The sequence below is a fragment of the Symphalangus syndactylus genome, chromosome 21 (genome assembly GCF_028878055.3).
Source record: "Symphalangus syndactylus isolate Jambi chromosome 21, NHGRI_mSymSyn1-v2.1_pri, whole genome shotgun sequence".
NCBI classification, from domain to species: Eukaryota; Metazoa; Chordata; class Mammalia; order Primates; family Hylobatidae; genus Symphalangus; species Symphalangus syndactylus.
In genome coordinates this window covers 38794091-38814407 of record NC_072443.2, presented here as the reverse complement: position 1 = coordinate 38814407, position 20317 = coordinate 38794091, and the positions used below count along the sequence as shown (strand labels likewise).

The 20317-nt window shown below is 33.9% G+C and overlaps 1 protein-coding gene across 13 annotated transcripts in view; it reads left to right on the top strand.

Moving 5' to 3' along the window:
* The window catches only part of ZBTB20 (zinc finger and BTB domain containing 20), an 833136-nt gene that overhangs the window by 188447 nt on the left and 624372 nt on the right, over nucleotides 1–20317 (top strand). For 7 of the 13 annotated variants that reach the window (XM_063630087.1, XM_063630084.1, XM_055260439.2 and 4 more), the window contains one exon: nucleotides 6899–7019. The exons of the other annotated variants lie outside the window; for them this stretch is intronic. The gene's annotated coding sequence lies outside the window, so the exon portion shown is untranslated. The remainder of the gene's footprint in view (nucleotides 1–6898; nucleotides 7020–20317) is intronic. 13 annotated transcript variants of the gene reach the window in all.

Here is a 20317-nt window from a genome sequence, read left to right as displayed (position 1 = left end):
AAATGGTTAATGGGTATATGAAAAAATGCTTAACATCACTAATCATGGGAGAAATGCAAATTAAAACCACAGTGAGTATCACCTCACACCTATCAGAATGGATATTATCATGTGACCATCAATGGAAGAATAGATAATAATATACATAAACATGATGCAATGTAAGTCATCTTTAAAAAAGAAAATGCTGTTATTTGCGACAACATGGATAGACCTGGAGGACATTAAGTGAAATAAGCCAGGTACAGAAAGACAAATGCTGCATGATCTCACTTATATGTGGAATCTAAAAAAGTCAAGCTCATAGAAACGGAGAGTAGAATGTTGGTTACCAGAAGCTGGGATGGGAGACTGGGGAGCTGCTGGTCAAGGGGTACAAAATTTCACTTAAGAGGAATAAGTTGAAGAGATATGTTGTACATCATGTAAATAAAAATATATTGCATACTTAAAAATTGCTATGAGAGTATACCTTAAGTCTTCTCACTACAAAAATATGTGGAGTAATGCATGTGTTAAAATAGCATGTTGTATATCATAAATATATACAACTTTTTGTTGCCAATTAAAATTTAAAAAACAAAAACAATGTCATGATATATTAACTAAGGGAGAATTTTCAAAAGGCAGAAAATTTCTGAAATTAATTATAAGCAGATTTTTATATCACAAAGTACATTTAATTATTTGCAGATTTCTCAGGATTCCCTGAGGTATAAACCTAACAGCTTCTCTTTCTACTAGCTTCCATTAATATGTTATCATCCCATCTTTCAGATAGACATATTTTAGGAATTTTTTTCCACATGGCACAACTAATTCTTTGATCTAAATGCAAGGGCTTCCAAATTACATTATGGGAGGTTTGAAATTTGAAAATGTTTTTCAAAGATCAGTAGGCTTAGAAGAATTCAGTTTAATTTGAAGGAATTTATTCAGACCTTATCCTTGTTTAGTTGTGTTATCTCTTTACCTTTTCCTATCCCTCATATTACATAGAAGCTAACACAAGATGACATTGAAAATTCTTAATTCAGTCTCAGTCCACTCTTTGAGCCCCTAACTTCCAAACTCCCATCTCTCTTCCCATCACCCCCCGCCTCCTCCACCCAGGCACATAGTTCTTTCCACACACACTTCACTGTTTGCTGTCTTTTAAATACACTGTGGATGCCATGCTTTCTGCCTTTGCTCTTACTGTTCATTTAGCCTGCTATAGTCTGCACACGACCCAGAAAAAACTGCTATTTCACCAGCAGAGGCCTTATTTATCTTCTACAGATCAACTGATCTTTTCTGTGTCTCCTTAATACATGAGTATGATTTTCCATATTGTAGCATAGTGTTTTTGAGTTTTGTTTGTTTGCTTGCTTTTTGAGACAGAGTCACACTCTGTTGCCCAGTCTGGAGTGCAGTGGCCCAATCTCGGCTCACTGCAACTTCTGCCTCCCAGGTTCAAGCATTTCTCCTGCCTCAGTTTCCCAAGTAGCTGGAATTACAGGCGTGTGCCACCACACCTGGCTAATTTTTGTATTTTTGGTAGAGACGGGGTTTCACCACGTTGACCAGGCTGGTTTTGAACTCCTGACCTCAGGTGATCCACCCACCTTGGCCTCCCAAAGTGCTGAGATTACAGGTGTAAGCCACTGCACCCAGCCTATTAAAGTTTTTAACTCATGCCTGGCTCCTTTCTAGATGGTAAGCTTCTTGAGAGAAGAGAGTATGTCATGTTCGTTTTTGTGCTTAGCTCAAAGTATTTACTCAATAAATATTTACTAAATTGATTAGACTATGAATGGACTTAAAGAAACTACATTGTCAGTTGTATACATAATTTATCCATAACAAAAATATAGGAAAAAAGGGGTTCTTTAAAAATTTGTTTACTAAATTTCCCTCAGCTTACTATCTGATTTCCTTGAGGCCAAGGTGTTTGTTTTGATGCTTATTTTTATAGTTTCAGTAAGGAAACAAAAGTTTTGTCTTATACACAGCAACAAAGTTGAATATAATTTTAAGACAAAAGACATTTTCAAAGCAAAAAAACTACTTGTCAAAGTAGTTTTCAATTATAGTACTTGGAATGAAAACATTGAAAGATTAATACAGAAAGTCTTAAAAGTGTTTAATGCTCCATAGTTTTAAAATACTCACCATTGATTATTGTACTTAGTTTGAAACATTTTTTAATATGTATAGACTTAACCTAGGATCTTGAATTTAGGCAGCAATTAGCCTTTTACATGGATCTGTTTGGAAAGCATTATAAAATAATAGCACCCTTCCCAAAGAAAGATGTGGTTGCAGTAAAACTGCACTCATTTGTTTAATAATGTTTCAACTGAAACAGGTGCCTTACTTGCTTTGTTCTCCAGAAGCAGCTTTATAGATTTAAGCACTGAGTATACAGTACACAGTGGCACTATTAACAAATCAGAATGAGGCCAAGGGAAAATTCATCTAGGATCCACACACCTAAATGCAGTTAGTAAACAGAGACACCAACTCTCATTAAGCATAATTAAACCTAATATTGACTGTAAACTGTTACTTACCTTAAACTTCTCTATAGAGAGTGTGGAAAGGGATTAACCTAGCAGATTGGGACATTAATTACTACCTCTTTCACATTAGAGTTACCATCAAGAAGCGCTATATTCATAAATAAAACATAGGAGGGATTGAGAGACTGAAAATATGTAAATTTATTTTATAAAAAGGAACGAAAAGTTTAAATTGAAAAAAAAAAGTGAGCTGTGAGTGATGCCAGCTCCAGCAAAATGGAGCTCTGGCTAATTACTACAAAAAAAATAGGCTTAAATAATTACAGAAATGTACCCTTGCCTGCTGACTGACAGAACCTGTTTCACAAGAGACTCCAGCTCAACTAAGTACACTCTTTTTCATGCATAGCTTCCTCCACTTTCTTAAACTAATATGGAGTTTAAGAGAGGATGAAGGGACTTGGGAGAAATATAATTTTTCCCTTTTTTTCTCAGTCATTAATAGCCTTTTATTTATCAAATTGATTATAATAACTATATAAATGTTTTTTGGTTTGTCAACAAGAAAGCACAGTGCTGTTTTTTGTTCAGTCAAAATGGTCCACTAGCTGGTCTCCTGCTACTATTTAATAATCTCCTTCTTGGGTGCAATCTAAAAAGTATGCTTTGAAGAATATAAAAATGTCAGCTAAATTTAAGATCGACTGTTAAGCTTTTATATTATACTGCTGCCCCAAGGGGGAATATCAGGATCTAGGAGATAAGAATTTAAAGAGAAAAGCAAAATAATGACAATACAAACTTATCTACCAGCCTTAGAATTTTCTTCAAAATCTATCGGGCTGTCTGTCTGCAGTGAGTGTAGACTGTTATCTTATTACTTGTTTTCTATTTCTTTTCCAATAAGGGACCAGATACTTACATCTGGGTGGGGTTTCTCATTACTTCACCAGGGTGGGGTTCTAATTTTTGGAACCAAATCCCATATACAATTTTGTGTATGGTTGTTGTATTAAACCACAGTTTAGGTATAATATACTAGGCTCTTACCTAGATTTTAGTGCTATCATGCTAAATTTTATCTTTCATGTGCTCATGAGCACCAGAGGAATATAGCAATTGTGCATGTAGAAAAGGGAGCTTAGAAAGTAAGCCTGGAGCATGTATTCATTTTTGTAGTGGAAGTGGAGTTCAATTTTAAAATAAAACTCCTAATTTTTCCCTGAATTTAATGCTCATTTCACAATTTATGAGATTAACTTATGCAACAGAAGTAATTAATGGACAAAAATCTGTCCTTCATTTTTCCCATTGAACAGAAATTTGCAAACTGGTTGGATGACAGAGGATGAACGAAAACAGTAAGAGTAAGAGTACTTCTATCCTCCGTTCTTGTAACAATCGTGACATTACGAAATAACCATAACAATGGCATTCTTATTAATCAGACATATTTATACAGAATTAGTGTTGGCTTCTGCTCTATATTACCTTTAGTTTTACATGAACTTTTATTATCTGTGCATATCAAAAGAGACATGGTGAATGAACAAAGAAGCCCTGTTATGAGACAAGTATTATTTGACATTTTGGGAAGCTCTTATTATAGGGTTTCCTCTTAGGCAAGAACAACGGGAAGGTTGTCATTAGTTGCACTATTACAGATACTCTGGATTTTTAAAAACAGAAATGGAACCCACTTTTTTCCTTGAAGAAGATTCATCAATTAGAACAATTAGAGTGATCTGAGACTTCCAACCGAGACTTGTCCTCCTAATGTTATTGTTTTATCATGTGAAACAATGACCTCATAAGGCATCTTTTAAGATAATTGATTTTTCCTTGGATTACAGAGCTAGATAGCTGTATGGTACCCTTATTTTTCAAAAATGAATAATTATTTTTAGACTTCTGGAAAATCTCTGATTAAACCAAAATGCAGAAGTCCTGCAAGGTCTACAACCCTACTGCAAACCAGATGCCTTTTATTTTTTGTATTAAAGGAGGATAATTCTAAGTTCTTTTGAGATCCTTTTCCCGGGCTTATGACATATTTGACTAGGAATTATGGTTAAAAAAAAAAGTATGATGGTGGGTAATACTGAATCTCCTTTTAAAACCACTGGGCCCACACTTTCAGAGATTGACCAGTTATCATGTATTTTTATTTTATTTTTTACCTGTAGAAGGACACTCACATTTCTTCAAAGAAATGCTTCTACTCTCTATTTCCATTTCTTCACCAATCCATTCAGCAATTCACCTTGTCTGCTACAGGGACCTCCATCACTTCTCCAAATTAGCTCTCATTGGGACCTCACTGAGCATTTGACCTTGCTGACCACTCCTTCCTTAGTGCAATGCTTTCTTCCCTTATTTTTCATGGCGTCATGCTTTCTTGATTTTCTTCCTATGCTCCTTGTCATTTCCTCACTATGTCCTTTGCAGGCATTTTTTTCTGATAGCTATTAAATGTTGGATCTCCCTAAGACTGGATCCAAAGCACTTCTGATGATGTCTAGAATTTTGATTATCTTTGTAACCAGAACACATTGAAATGTTTTCAGGGAATGTATTATAATTCTTTTAAGGTTCTTGTTTAGGGACCATATTTTAAAAGCCATATTTATGTGAACAGTTTTGTATTCTTTATCACTAGTGAAATATAATACTCAACACATCCCCGTAGAGGAGCTCATGTGGTACTTTTTGTTCAAGTTTGTAAATGTTATAAAATCTTCCTGATGCCTATATGTTTTAACCTTGGGCAATTATTAATCCTCTGTGTCTCAGTTTCTTAATCTGTAGTATGTAGGGAGTCATCCCAGCTCTTTAGGATTCCGTGATGCTGTGGTTTGATATTTTACTATTTGAAAAGGATAGTGAAATATAAATACGTGCAGTTGACACTTTGAATTCCACAGTCAAAATTTATAAAAGCATTTTCTCATCATTCCACTTCACATTTTCTTCCTATGTCTAACATAGTTTTGTGCTGGTGAAAATACGTATTTCTAATTCCATGTTTACCCAAAATTTATTTGCACAGTTTTTGCTATGAAACTTTCTTCAAAGCCTTTTGAAAATCTGAATAGATTATATATTCTAGTTACTGCATTTGCAGATGCTTATTTAATGCCACAAGAAGCCTAGATAGAGAGGCTCAATTCACCAAGTGGGCAAAAGCTTTTCGTGGATCTTCCTGTTTTATACATATTCCTACTGTTTGCCTTTGGTTACAAAGGCTGCTTCTAAACCCCTTTTTTGGGGTGATTTGGCCACATTGCCAATCTTTCAGTATTTTGTGAAAATGGCCATTTTAAGAACAAGTTAGTTTTTCTGAGCACAGTTTTACTTTTGATTGGTACCTATTTGATGCTAGTGACTTAACTGCAGCTAGCTTTTTAATTAAGAAAGACTTTTGTATTTGCCGCTGTTTTAAATCTAGACTCTCTAAATTTGTATGCTTCAAAATGTATTTGAGGCATGAGAGCCTCCGTGTGTGTGTGTGTGTGTGTGTGTGCGTGTATATATAAATATAGATATGTGTGTGTGTGGTGTGTGTACATATATATCTTTTGTTTTTGACCTAGAACAACTACTGTTTGAATTTCCTTACTTGTTACTAGCTGACTGATTCTCTTTGGCGTACAAACAAAACAACAAAAAACAAAAACCGCATTTGGTGTTGGTGTCCCTTGCAAATTTGTCATCATTTTTCTTATTTATTTATTTACTTACTTACCTTTCCAAATATCTAATGTCTTTTTTTTCTTCCTTTGGATATTTTTTAACTGAATACTCCAGTGGGCAGTCCACCTGGATTTCCCCTTAGATATTCCACTATGTGATCTGCCTTCTCTCATTTGAGTGAAGTTTTCATTTTAAAAATGTATTTTCTCTCATGTTTGTTCATTTTGTCATTTAAAAGTAAAGGAGGATATTCTTCATTCCCATTCTCTTTTCCCTTATGTCAATTTTTTTTGTTTATTAACATTTTATTGAGGAAAATGTTTGAAGATAAGCCTTAAACAACTTGTGTGGTATTCTGTTTTAAAAACACTCTTTTAAGTGTGTTTGAGGTTAGCTGTTCATCTCTAATTGTCATTAGTGCTCATTAGGGGAAGTGAGAAATCACTTCAGTTTTTCTTGGGTTTCTGGAAGGAAAGTAGTTGAGACATTCAGAGTATTTGTGAATTTTAATTTTTGGTCACCTTAAAACTTGGTTATATATAGTCTGGTCCCACGCTATCCAGGAATAGGAAAATTTATGTGTGAAAATCTAAGTACAGAGTTATCACTTCTGGGTAATTTATGAATTCTAGCTATTTCTCCTGAAGTCTTCAAAATGCCTATTATTACTTTCTTTTTCTTTTTCTTTTTTTTTGAGACAGACTCTCACTCTATTGGCCAGGCTGGAGTGCAGTGGTGCAATCTCGGCTCATGGCAACTTCTTCCGCTTCCCAGGTTCAAGTGATTCTCCTGCCTCAGCCTCCTGAGTAACTAGGATTACAGGTGTGTGCCACCACCCTGGCTAATTTTTTGTATTTTTAGTAGAAATGGGGTTTCACCATGTTGGCCAGGCTGGTCTCAAACTCCGGACCTCAAGTGATCTGCCCGCCTTGGCCTCCCAAAGTGCTGGGATTACAGGCATGAGCCACTGTGCCCAGCCCAAAATGCCTATTATTTCAAGCTAGGGAAAGGTAACTAAGATTTTTAAATCCATAAGATAAAGACTGTATTTCTCTCTGAATAAGAAAAACTCACCCACTCCAGTGCAAGTGTTAATTTTGTGCTCCAGTAGGAAGTCACCAGCTGATTTTTGTCTTCATTAAAAAATTTTTAAATGTTGAACTGTTCCTACATTTTATGGATGAGGATAGTAGATGGAGCATTATGAACTGTTTATTACTGTCACACAAAATAAGTTACAAGAAGTAAGAAAAAATATTACAAAATAAATTCTTTAGACAGAAATCATGATTTCTCCTTATTGGATTTTGCCTGGAGAATAGCAGATCCACCAAAGAGTAAATAATCAACATAAATTGATAGTGAAAATTCCTGAAGTTTTTCCCTGAAAAGGGAGCTTGACAAAGCAAATGGCTTTACAGCTTTAAGGAAAATCTCACTTCTGAAATGCTATGTATTAATAAACACAGATATTTGTGTAGAGACACTCAAATGGAGATGAGTTCATTTTTAGTACAATGTGTGGGGAGTGACATGCATGGAATTCCATTAATAGCAATGTATGTTGTGTTCTTTTCATTTCATTTTGCTAATGAATTTAGTATTAGATTGATGGGTGCTAGGAAAGGAAGACTTAATTTGCAGAATAAGTAGCTGGAACAGTGTACACGTCCCAGATAAGAGCTATCAAAGCTGACCTCCATTCATCTTTGAGGACAAACTCCAGATACAAAAGGATACTTAGAAACACTTGCTTCTCATCAGATATGAGTTGAGCTAGCAACCTTTTGTCTATGGATTCATATTTATCTCTAGATGGTGATAACTCCTCCTAGGTAGCATTTAAAATGTGTGGTTGTCACGATGAAAAGGAAGCACTACTGGAATTCAGTGGATAGGGGAAAGATATGATGTTAAATCCTGCCATGAATAGCTGAAATTACTTAGAAAAGAGATTTGCCCAGTCACAAAGCCAATAGTATTTCTGTAGAGAAATGCTATTAGGGCAATAAGATAGATGTTCTTTACGGCAGTGGTTTTCATACATTTTCCTAATAATCCACAGAGATAAATGCATTTAAATCATGACACAGTCTACATGCAGTCATATAATTAAAACAAAATTTCATAAGACAGTATTTACCCTTCCTATGTGTTGCATTTTCCATTCTATCCTCTAGTATCTCATCCCATCCCATCCTATCCTACCTTATCGTATCCTATTTTATCTTATCCTAACTTTCCTTTAAAGTCTACAGCCCACTATCTTAATTTCAAGAGCACTGACAGTGTGACCTACAGTTTGAGAAACACTATTTTAGAGCTCTTTAAATTTCTGGTGAAGATAGGATAAAAGAGAAAATAACTGAAGAGTTGCCTGCAGTATGATTTGGTTTCCCTATAACCTAAGCAGAACACAACATTTACATGTGTAGCTATTGTCCAAATTTTGTTTTGGAAGAGGTGTGGACCTGTATGCCAGCAGTCCAGGCATAAAGCCTAACTGCCACCTTTGCCCTCTGTTGCCATGATAATGAGGGAAGTGAAACAGAAAACTCTAGCCCAGCTCACTCACAGAATTTGGATCCAAAGGCTCAAAACTGCCTCTGTGTTGCTGGAACAGTGTACATTGTTGCATATTAGGAACCATGTGGCATTATGTCAATATGAACAGGGTTCACTGAGATGAGAGTGAAACGCTTTGCTCTTCCTGTCAAAGTGAGTCATCCCTAAGCTGTTCGATGACGATTTGGTATATTAGGCCTCTCCCTTACATGTTGTTGATTGAGGAAAATGCAGAGTCAAGTAGCCTGCATGTTTTTGTGTAGTGCCTAATTTATTATAGTTGTATAAAGTTAACCAAGATTCTTGGATCCTCAGGATATTTCCAGATATAGCTTGTCAAAATGTTTGTAAACGCATGCTTGCCGATGGCAAGCCTGCTATTATACCTTAATTTTCTTCAGGTCATCCACCTACTTCAAACTGAAGTGATTATACAAATTAAATCTAATCTATGATTCCCAGCTGAGGGAGGGAAAGGTTATGTTGAAAAAAGCTTCCCTAGTGATTTCAGTGTGTCTTCCTAGTTGAAGATTATTATTGGCCTATTTCCAGGATGTCCATACCTTGCTGTCTTAAAGTCTGAGTCATCAGAAGACCTGCAGAACAGGGTTTGGTCACAAAGGGGTGAACTGAATGTGGGGGATTTTCTGCTGTCATCTTCCTTGTTTGTGGGTTATTGTCTTGAGTATTTGTCCACTTGTTTGACTGAAAAGGCCAGGGTTTAACTTTGTCCCCTGCTTTTGTTGTGTTATCCCAGTGACAATTGGAAAATAACCCGAGTAGTGAATTGGAAGTTTATTTTGGGGGAACAATATCATTCAATTCAGCTCCTGCTCCTATGAGCTGAGTTTGATTAGCATTTTTTTGCATACTTTTGTCGATATAGCATGTGTTTATCTTGTTGTTAGAGACCTTGGTATTATTTTCAGTAGTAGAACACATTTAGTACTAAATCTTTAGCATGATATATGGGTGTTTCAGATCTATCTATTAATTAAAACCAACACTATTTGGCACCAAACTTTAGATTTAAACAATTATTAGACCTAGTATGTCACAAAATTTGCCTTTTCCTTGTCCATTTTCACTAAAACCTCCTGGTTATTTTCCACTTATATTGCTCTATGAAAAGAGGCCATTTCTTTAAAAACAAAACAGAATAAAGTACACCCCCCACCTCCTTTTTTTTGTTTGTTTGTTTGTTGGTTTAACTTTACCCAGAAGAACTGATTGCCTAGAAAGCCGAAGTCAGAGAGGTGATGGAGTGACAGTTGTTTTTCCTTTTCCTCTTTGGAGCTATCATTTCTATTTGAAGTTGATGACTTACCAGTGCCCTAACTTTCCCTTACAGTGAGAAATATCTTGCATGGAAGACATCTCTGTGGATGATTTCAAGGTTGAGTACTAGAGCTAAGATGATGAGAACTTGGCCCACTTCAGTTGGGCAATGTGAAAAGAAACAATGTGATTTTTGTCAGTCTTTAGAGAGTGGTTGTCATTAAGTCAGTAAAGCAAGATCAGAAGACTCGCACAATAGTGCAACTAACAAGTGAATTCAATTCAGGGATTAGGAATGATGCAAAACAATGTGGAGAGAAAAAGAAAGACAATTTTGTATGTGCTCTGTAAACAGAACTCAGGCAACTGTATTTTGTTTATATTGATCCTCAACCACTTAGTGCATGGATAGATATATCTGACTTTTAGCTAAAGTGTTCAGGGATACAGCAGAAGGTGCAGCTATGCTGTCTCTGTCTACTGCCATTTAGTAACTTGTCTAAGAGTCTCTGGAGCTGGAGTTATCAGAACTCTTTCATATTTATAGGAGGGCTAATTGTGCTGGTTTACCCTGAGTTGGTGAAGGGCTCAAAGCTTGATCTCCAACTTTCAGGGAACCATAGGGGCAGTAGTGCCCTTCACCTCAGGATTCACCTGCTCTTTGTGGGGTAGTTGCATGGGATGACACAGAACTTCAGACTTCTACTTGGCAGACAAGAAGTTTCCTTTAGAATTACTATTCACTACTCTGTGGGTAGATAAGCTTTGTCAGCAGCAATGGCAGCTGCAAGTGAAGACACCTTTGTTTACCTTTGTTCCTTGGTATCAGCAAGAGAAACATGGACTCTACATAGCTTCATAAGATGTTGTTCTAGCCAGAACTCAATGATGTTTTATGTTCCTCTGATACTTCCCTTGGAAGATGAGTGGCCTCTAACAGTATTTGCAGTTGAGTGCACTTTAGACGCCCCAAACCTTATCTTAGCTTAGAAGAAACCAGTGACAATTCAACTTTCACTTATTCTCAGTGTTCTCATTGAAGCATGCTGGCACTGGCCCTGACACTTAAACTCACACTGCTTAGTTGAATCCTTCTTAAAGTCAAAAACACTTTCTCAGATAATGCTATCTAAGGTAGGACTTTCTTACTAATCCATACCACAGTACCATGTTTACTTCCTATTTAGCATATTTTGCTATCTGTAAGAGTGTGTGTGTGTGTGTATGTGTGTGTGTGTGTGTAATTAAAATAGAAACAAGAAGGACACATTAAACTTATTTCAGACTCATTACCTGATTTCTTTTAAGGATTAATATGTAGTAAAAATCTACGTATTTTTACAGCTACCTACCTACTACCTTACTGATTTTACAAGAAAATATTGATTTTCTGTTTGTTAAATCATTTCACATTATTAAAATGGCCACTTTCTGATTTTTGATTATTTTCCTAAGCAAAAACCACCTACCTTTTATATAAGATTCTAAAGAATTGATAAATGAGGTTTAAAAACAAATATTTAAAGCAAATATTCAGCTTAATTGAAGTCAAAACTATTTGGATTACACAAATATTTAAAAAAGTAGCAAGCCTGTTTCGTAAAAGTATGAAAACTGTTTGCACTTTCACAGTGAGATTAGCAGAAATTCATTTCTGTAAAACTTTATTTTGAGTTTACATCTTACAGAGATTTGACCTCCTAGCAGAAATTCATTTCTGTAAAACTTTATTTTGAGTTTACATCTTACAGAGATTTGACCTCCCCCATTCTCAGCTTTCTGCCTCTGTCAATATGACTTATCTCTGAAGAACTAACCATTACTCTTACCAAAACTGTAGTTGGCTATATCAAAAAACTTTACTCATGTTAACTTAAAAATGTGGTAAGGAATATAATCTCTTAAATGCTGTTAAGTTTTTGAATGATCATATGCTCTTTCTTATGAAGCTAATTTTTTCAGTTCTATGTTTTTACTAATTATCTACTAGTCTATTACTGAGAGAAGGGTGTTGATATCTTCAAATATAATTGTAGATTTTTCCATTTCACCTTTCAGTTCTGTCAGTTTTTATGTCTTCATGTATTTTGAAGCTCTGTTGTTAGGGCATACAGATTTAGAATTATTATATATTATTGGCTAATTAACTCTTTAACATTATATGATGTCCTTTGTATCACTGGCAGTTTTCTTCACTTTAAGATCTACTTTGTCCAATATTAATATAGCCATTCCAGCTTTATTATAATTGGAGTTTGCAGCACATATAGTTTCCTTCAAACCTACCTTTTTCATTATATTTGAAGTAAATTTGTTGAAAACAGTGTATAATTGGGTCATTTAAAAAAATCCGTTCTGATAATCTCTGTCTTTAATTGGTATATTTATGCCATTTATATTTAATGTAATTATTGTTACATTTGAATTAATGTCTTTCATTTTATATTTTGTTTTCTGTTTGTTTCTTTTGTTTTCCTTTGTTTTTCATTTTCTGTTTTGTTTTGGGTTATTTGAACATTTTTTAGCATTCAATTCAAATTTATCTATTGTTCTTCTGATGATATTTCTTTGTATAGTTGTTTTTAGAGGTTGTTCTAAAGTTGTTCAATATACATATCTTTTTATACTCTTCTTAGAATCAATATTTTAGAGATTTAAATAGAATGTAGAAATCTTACAACCATATAAGTCCTTTTACTCTCCCAGTTTTGCATTATTGTTTTGTCGTATATTATATCTACATACATTGGAAGCCCCATCGGATAATGTTGTAATTTTGCATTAAATTGTCAAACATGTTTTAAAGAACCCAAGAGAATAATCGTTTCTTATATTTACTCATGGGTTTATCACTTTTTTTTCCTCTTCCTTCATTCCTAATGTTCAGTGTTTATATCAATGGCAATGTTGTATCATTTGCCTTCTGTCTGGAGAGCTTCCTTTTAGCAAATGTTTTAGAGCAGGTCTCTTTTATACGGGATATAGAATTCTCTGTGCTCTCTCAGTCCTTTAAAAAAGGGGTGCCATTTCCTTCAGGTTTTCATGGTTTGGGATGAGAATTCCACAGTCATTTGAATGGTGTTTCCCTACAGATAATGTGTGATTTTCTCTGGATGCTTTCAAGACAGTTTTCCCTGTCTTCAATTTCCAGCAGTTCTATTTTAATGTATCCAGAGATTGATTGTTTTTGGGTTTTTTTTTTTCTGTTTGGGGTTTGCTGTACTTCTTGACTCTGTGGGTTTATGTATTTCACAGAATTTGAGAATTTTCTAGCCATTATTTTGTCAAATACCTTTTCAGAATTCTAATCTTAGTCAATTTTCTGCTGCTATAAAAGAATACCACAAACTGGATAATTAATATAGAACAGACGTATTTATTTGGCTCACAGTTCTAAAAGCTGAGAAGTCTAAGATCGTGACACTAGCATCTGACAAGGGTGATCTCATGATGGAAGGCATCATGTGGCAAGAAAGCACATGACAGAGAGGACACTGGGCCAAACTATTATTTTTATCAACAACTCACTCCTGTGATAACTAATAAACTCCCACATTAATGACATTAGTCTATCTTACTTACCTCTTAAAGGTCCTGATACTCAACACTGTTACAGTGGCAATTAAATTTCAACATGAGATTTGGAGGGGGCATTCAACACATAGCACACTCTTTCTTCTCTGCTTCTGTTAATATAATGACATGAATGCTAGACTTCTTGTTACTGTCCCACAGGTTTCTGAGCCACTTTTTTTCTTTATTGCTCATATTGGATAATTTCAGTTGATCTATCTTAAAGTTTATTGACTGTTTTCTGTATTATCTTTATTTTGTTGGAATCCATCCAGTGATATTTTGTTGTAGTTTTTTAAAATTTTATTTTTGAGTTTTAAGCCTGTTTCTCATTGCTTGTTTCAGCATTTTTAGAATAGTAAATTTAAAGTTTTTGTCAAACAGTTCCCACATCTGTATCATTTTAGGTTTTATGTCCATTGATTATGTTTTCTCATGTGAGTTGACATGTTCCTATTTCTTCTTGTGCCTGGTGATTGTGGATTATTTCTTAGATATTCTTAATATCATGTTATGAGATTCTGAGTTATATTGAAATTCTATGGGGAATGTTGACATTTTTGTTTTAACAGGCAATTGACCTGGTTAGGTTCAGGTTGTAAGATACAAGATTCCTTCTGTGGTTTCAATATCAGTTTTGTTTACAGTGCTTTTCAGGTCTGACCTGTGTGTATACCAGTGAACAATCTTGGATGTAGGCATTGCTGTATCCATTAATTTCATTCTCAATTTTATTCATATGCTGATTAAAATCAGATCCATGCATGTACAGCTAAAGATGAGCCCAGAATTTTGTAACCCTATAAGGTCACTTTCTGCAGCCCCTTTTTCTCTGTGCTCTCATTAGTATTTTTTTAGTTTTCCTGGAGCTTCCCTTTATGTCCTCCAGCCAGCAAGCTGGGGCTTTATTTACCTCATAAGCACATTTCTGTGACTATGCCCATATTTAAGGCTAAGTAGCAGGAAAACAGAGAAAAAAAAAATAAAAGCAATGGAAATTCTTTTGGCCGCAACTGTTTTTAAAGATAATTTTTAAATGAAATATTTTAGTGCAGGAAAACATAGTTACAAATCCAAAAATTATAAAAATATAGGTAAGTGAATTTTCACAAAGTGAACATATTCATGTAAGCAGCACCAGACCAATAAAAAAACATTGGCAGACCACAAAGATCCCTTTATCTTTCCAGTCTCTACTTCCTCAGGATAACCACTATCATGACTTCTAATATTAGTTTACTTTTGAAAAATATAGAAATAGAATCATGTGATTATACATTCTTCTGTATGTGGCTTCTAGTGCTCACATTATGTTTCTGAGATTCATTTATATTATGTTGCATTTAGATGTGCTTGCAGACTTTAAAACTTTTATTGCTTTATAATATTTCCATGTATTAATATAATCACAATTCTATTATTATTTTCAGCTCTTCTACTATAGATGGACATTTGGCTTATTTCCAGTTTGAAGCCATTATGAATTGTGGTGGCCGCATGCATATTCTACTATATGTCTTGTTTTACATATTTAAGCATTCTTATTGGATATATGCTGAGGAGTGATATTGCTGGTATGCTTATGTTCAGCTTTAGTAGATAGTGCCAAATAATTGTCAATGTTATTATACCAATTTACATTATCAGTAGCAGCACAGTAATGCCCCTCCCACTTGATTCATGATTTCAGTTTCCACAGTTTCAGTTATCCATAGTCAACTGCAGCCCAAATTTTATCATCTCATATCATCACAAGAAGAGCTCACCCTTAAGTACAAAAAGATGTTTTGAGAGGGAAATAGAGAGAGAAGAGGAGGGAGGGAGACCACATTCATATAACCAGTATAGTGCTAGAATTGTTCTATTTTATGATTATGTTGTTAATCTCATACTGTTCCTAATTTATACATTAATGTTAAATAAATTTTAAATAGGTATAAATACATTAAATCTTAAATAGGTATTTATGTATACGAAAAAAACATAGTATATGTAGGATTGGGTACTATTTGCAGTTTCAGATATTCACTAAGGGACTTGGAGTGTATTCCCCGTGGATAAAGGGGGACTACTGTATAAGAAAGATCCTATTGTTCTACTCATTGAAAACACTTGGTCTTTTTTCATTTTAGTTTTTCGGGCATTTGTGACATGGTAGCCCGTGATGGCTTTGGTTTGCATTTCTCTAATGATTAGTGAAATTAAGCGTCTTTTCATATGTTTATTTTCCACTTGGGTATCCTCTTTTGTGATGTGCATGTTGAAAGGTATTGTCCATTTTCCAGTTGGGTTTGTTACTGTTTTTATTATTAAGTTACTGGGATTTCATTTTATATTCTGATATATACTTCTTTGTCAGATACACTTATTACAGATATCTACTTTTATTCTGAGGCTTATGTTTTTACTCTCTTATAATTGTCTTTTTTTTTCTTTTTTGAGACACAGTCTTACTCTGTTGCCCAGGCAGGACTGCAGTGGTGCGATCTTGGCTCACTGAAACTTTGCCTCCTGAGGTCCAGCGATTGTCCTGCCTCAGCTTCCCGAGTAGCTGGGATTACAGGCTCATGCCACCATGCCTAGTTAATTTTTGTATTTTTAGTAGAGATGGGGTTTCACCACGTTAGCCAGGCTGGTCTCAAACTCCCGACCTCAGGTGATCTGGCCGCCTTGGCCTCCCAAAGTGCTGGGATTACAGGCATGAGCCACTGCGCCTGACCTTATAGTTGTCTTTTGGTAACAAATGTTTTTATTTTAATGCACTTCAATGATCAATTTCTTCTTTTAGTGTTAGTGTTTTCTATCCTGTTTAAAACAAAAACAAAAAAATGGAAAAGCTTTTGCCTACCTCAGTGTCATAAAGACATTTTCCTTTGTTATCTTCTAGAATCTTTATTGTTTGCCATTAAAATGTAGGTCTGCATTTTACCTGAAATTCATTTTTTTGTGTTAGGTGTGAGATGGGGGCAAGGATGGACAGGATTCATTTTTTCTTTTTAAAAAATTGATCAAGTGCCATTTGTTGAAAAGGTTGTCCTTTCCCTAAGTACGTCAGCAATAACTTTATTATAAATGTACTGCCTACATAGTCATGGATATATTTCTGGACTCTTATTCCATGAATGTGTTTATTTACCCTTGCATCAATGATGCATGACTAAATAGTGAACATTTAGAAGAAATCTTAATATCTGGTAGTGTAAATCTTTTAGCTATGCTCATCTTTTAGATTCTTTTAGTTAGTCTTGTTCCTTTTTATTTCCATAAAAATGTTAGAATCTGCTTGTTAATCTCTATAAAATGTAATTTGCTGGGATTTTGATTGAGATGGTATTTTGGGAATACTGATGTCTAATCTATAAATGCATTACAATTCCTACTTATTTTATTCTACTTTAATTTCTTCAGTAATATTTTATAGTTTTCTGCACAGTGGACTTGCATACTTTTTGTTAGATTCATTTCTACAATTAGATTTTTTAATGCTCTTGTAATTGGTATCATTTTAAGTTTTATTTTCTAAATGTGTATTGTTACTATATAAGAAAACAATTCATATCTATCTATCTATCTATCTATCTATCTATCTATCTATTTATCTGTCTATCTATCTATCTATCTATGACATACACACACACACACAGAGAGAGAGAGAGATTTTCCTTGGCCAGGAACCTTGCTAAATTTACTTATTAATTCTATTAGACTTTGTAGGTTCTTTTGAATTTTTTATAACACAGTCATGTTTTCTGTGAATAACTACAGTTTTATTTCTACCTTTTCATTCCATATAACTTTAATTTATAAATATTTTTGACTTGTTGCACTAGCTAGGACCACTTGTGTGCACTAGCTAGGACCACTAGTATAACGTTTGTTCTAGGTTTGGCTTTTGCTTTTTTGAAAATTGTAAATTTCCTTTATCCACTAGAGAATTTCTCTTCCACTCATGAGTTTGCTGAGTTGGTGTTGTTGTTTTATATATGTGTTTCTGTGTTGTCTGTTTTGTTTTTTAAATCATAAGGAATATTCACATACATTTCTGAATCTATTGAGATCATAGGATTTTTGCTTATTTAATTAATTTATTTTTGAATGTTAATCCACCCTTGCATTCTTAGAATAAACCCTACTTCATGTTATATTATCCTTTTCATAGAGAATTTGATTTTCTTAATATTTTCTTTAAGATATTTCTATTTGCATTCAAAAGAGAGATTATCCTGTAGTTTTACCTTCTCTTAATGTTTTTGTCAGGTTTTCTTTGCATAGTTATATTATTCTCATAAAATGAGTTGGGAGGTATTCCCTCTATTTCTACCCTTGGAAGAGTTGTATATGATTGCTGCTAATTTTTTTTCATTAAATTTTTGAAATAATTTACCTATGAAACTATTTGAGTCCGAAAGACTTTTTTATTTTATCTTTTATTTGTGTAAAATTGTAGTGTACAATTGTAATTTTGTTACATAGATATATTGCATAGTGGTGAATTCAGAGCTTTCAGTATATTCATAACCTGAATAACACACATAGTACCCATTAAATAATTTCTCATATCCACCCCCTTCCTCCTCACCCTTCCCAGTCTCCTTTGTTTATCCTTCCACCTCTATGTCAATGTGTACACATTAGGTAGCTCCCACTTATAAGTGAGAACACAGGACATTTGTCTCTGTTTCTGAGTTATTTCACTTACAATGGTGGCCTCCACTTCCATTCTTATTGCTGCAAAAGATGTGATTCCATTCTTTTTTATGGCTGGATAGTATGCTATTACATATATATTTCACATTTTTAATCCAATCATCCATTGATGGACATTTGAGTTGGTTCCATATCTTTGCTATTGTGACTAGAGCTGTGATAAACATATGAGTGTAGGTATATTTTTGGTATAACAATTTGTTTTTGGGGGTATATACCCAATGGTGGGATTGTTGGGTTAAATAGTAGATCTATTTTTGGTTCTTTGAGAAATCTCCATATTGTTTTCCATAGTGATTGTACTAATTTACATTCCCACCAACAGTGTATCAACGTTTCATTTTCTGCAGTTGCTTGCCAAGATCTGCTGTTTTGGGTCTTTTTAAGTAATAGCTGTTCTGACTAGTCTGAGATGATCTCTCATCGTGATTTTAATTTACATTTCTTTGATTAGTGATGTTAAGCTTTTTTTTATATGTTTCTTGGCCATTTGTATGTCTTCTTTTGAAAAATGGCTATTCATGTCTTTTGCCCACATTTTGATAGGATTATTTGTTTTGTTGTTGTTGTTGAGTTAGTTTGAGTTCCTTGTAAGTTCTAGATATTAGTCCTCGGAATGTCTGATTGATAGTTTGTACATATTTTCTCCCATTCTGCAGGTCATCTGATCACTCTTGATTATTTCTATTTCTGGGCAGAAGCTTTTTAGTTTAATTAAGTACTATTTGTCTGTTTTTGTTTTGGTTTCTTGTGCTTTTGGTGTCTTATTAATGAATTCTTTCTCTAGACCAGTGTCCAGAAGAGTTTTCCAAATCAAATATTCATGTCTTTTAAAAGACGTAGTACTATGAAGGATTTCCATTTCTTCTTGTGTCCATTTTGGTAATATGTGTTTTTCAAGGGATTTATACGTTTCATCAATTTTTTCAAGTTTATTGATGTAAACTTGTTCACCAGATCTTATTATCTTTGTACTATGTCTATAGCATCTGTAAGAATACTCCATTTTTTCATTCCTGTTAAGGTTATTTGTCCTTTTCCATCTTTAAAATTTGTGTTTCTAGAGGACTACTACTTACATTTGTCTTTCTTTACCAAAAGACACCAATTTTTGACTTTTATCAAGTTTATCTATTGCTTTATTTGAAAGTATTTGATGTATTTTATAATAACTATTTGTTATTAATTTTGAGCTTAATTCAATTATGGTCAGAGAAGATATTCTATATGATATAAATACTTTGAAATTTATTGAGGCTTGCTATATGACTCAGTTTAAGGATACTTTTGGTGCATGCTCTATGTGCACCTGCAAATATGTGTATTTTGTTGCTGTTGGGTGCAGGATTCTGTACATATAAATTAGACCAAATTTGCTAAATCTTGGTGTTTAAAACTTTTATTTATCTACCAGCTTTTTACCAAGTTCTATCATTTACTGAGAGAAATACGTCAAAATTTTCTAACATGATTGTGTATTTGTTTATTTCACCTTTTAGTTTGGTCGATTTTTACATTTTGAGCTTATGTTATTTGTTTGTACAAATTTGGAACTGTGATACCTTCCCAGTAGATTAACTAGTATTATTTAATGCTCTTCTTGTACTATTTCTTTTCATTCTACTTAGACTGATATTATAATGTATAGTGATATTAGCCTTCTTTTCACTGGTGTTTAGTAAATTTTTTTTAGTACTTTTCCTTTCACATTTTCTGTATACTTACTTTTAAGGTTTGTGTCCTGCAAATAGCATATTATTAATAATGATTTTTAATTCAAAGTCTGACATTGTATTTCAATGCAACTTTTTAAACTTACATTAATTGCACTTACTAATATTTGTTGATTTAATTCTATCATCTTACTATACTTTTCTATTTTTTCTACCACTTTTATGTTTCCCATTTCTTCTCTCTTAACTTTTTTTATTGATCAACCTTTTTATTTCATTTCCCCCTCTTTTAACTTGCTAATTACGTATTTTTAATTTTTCTTA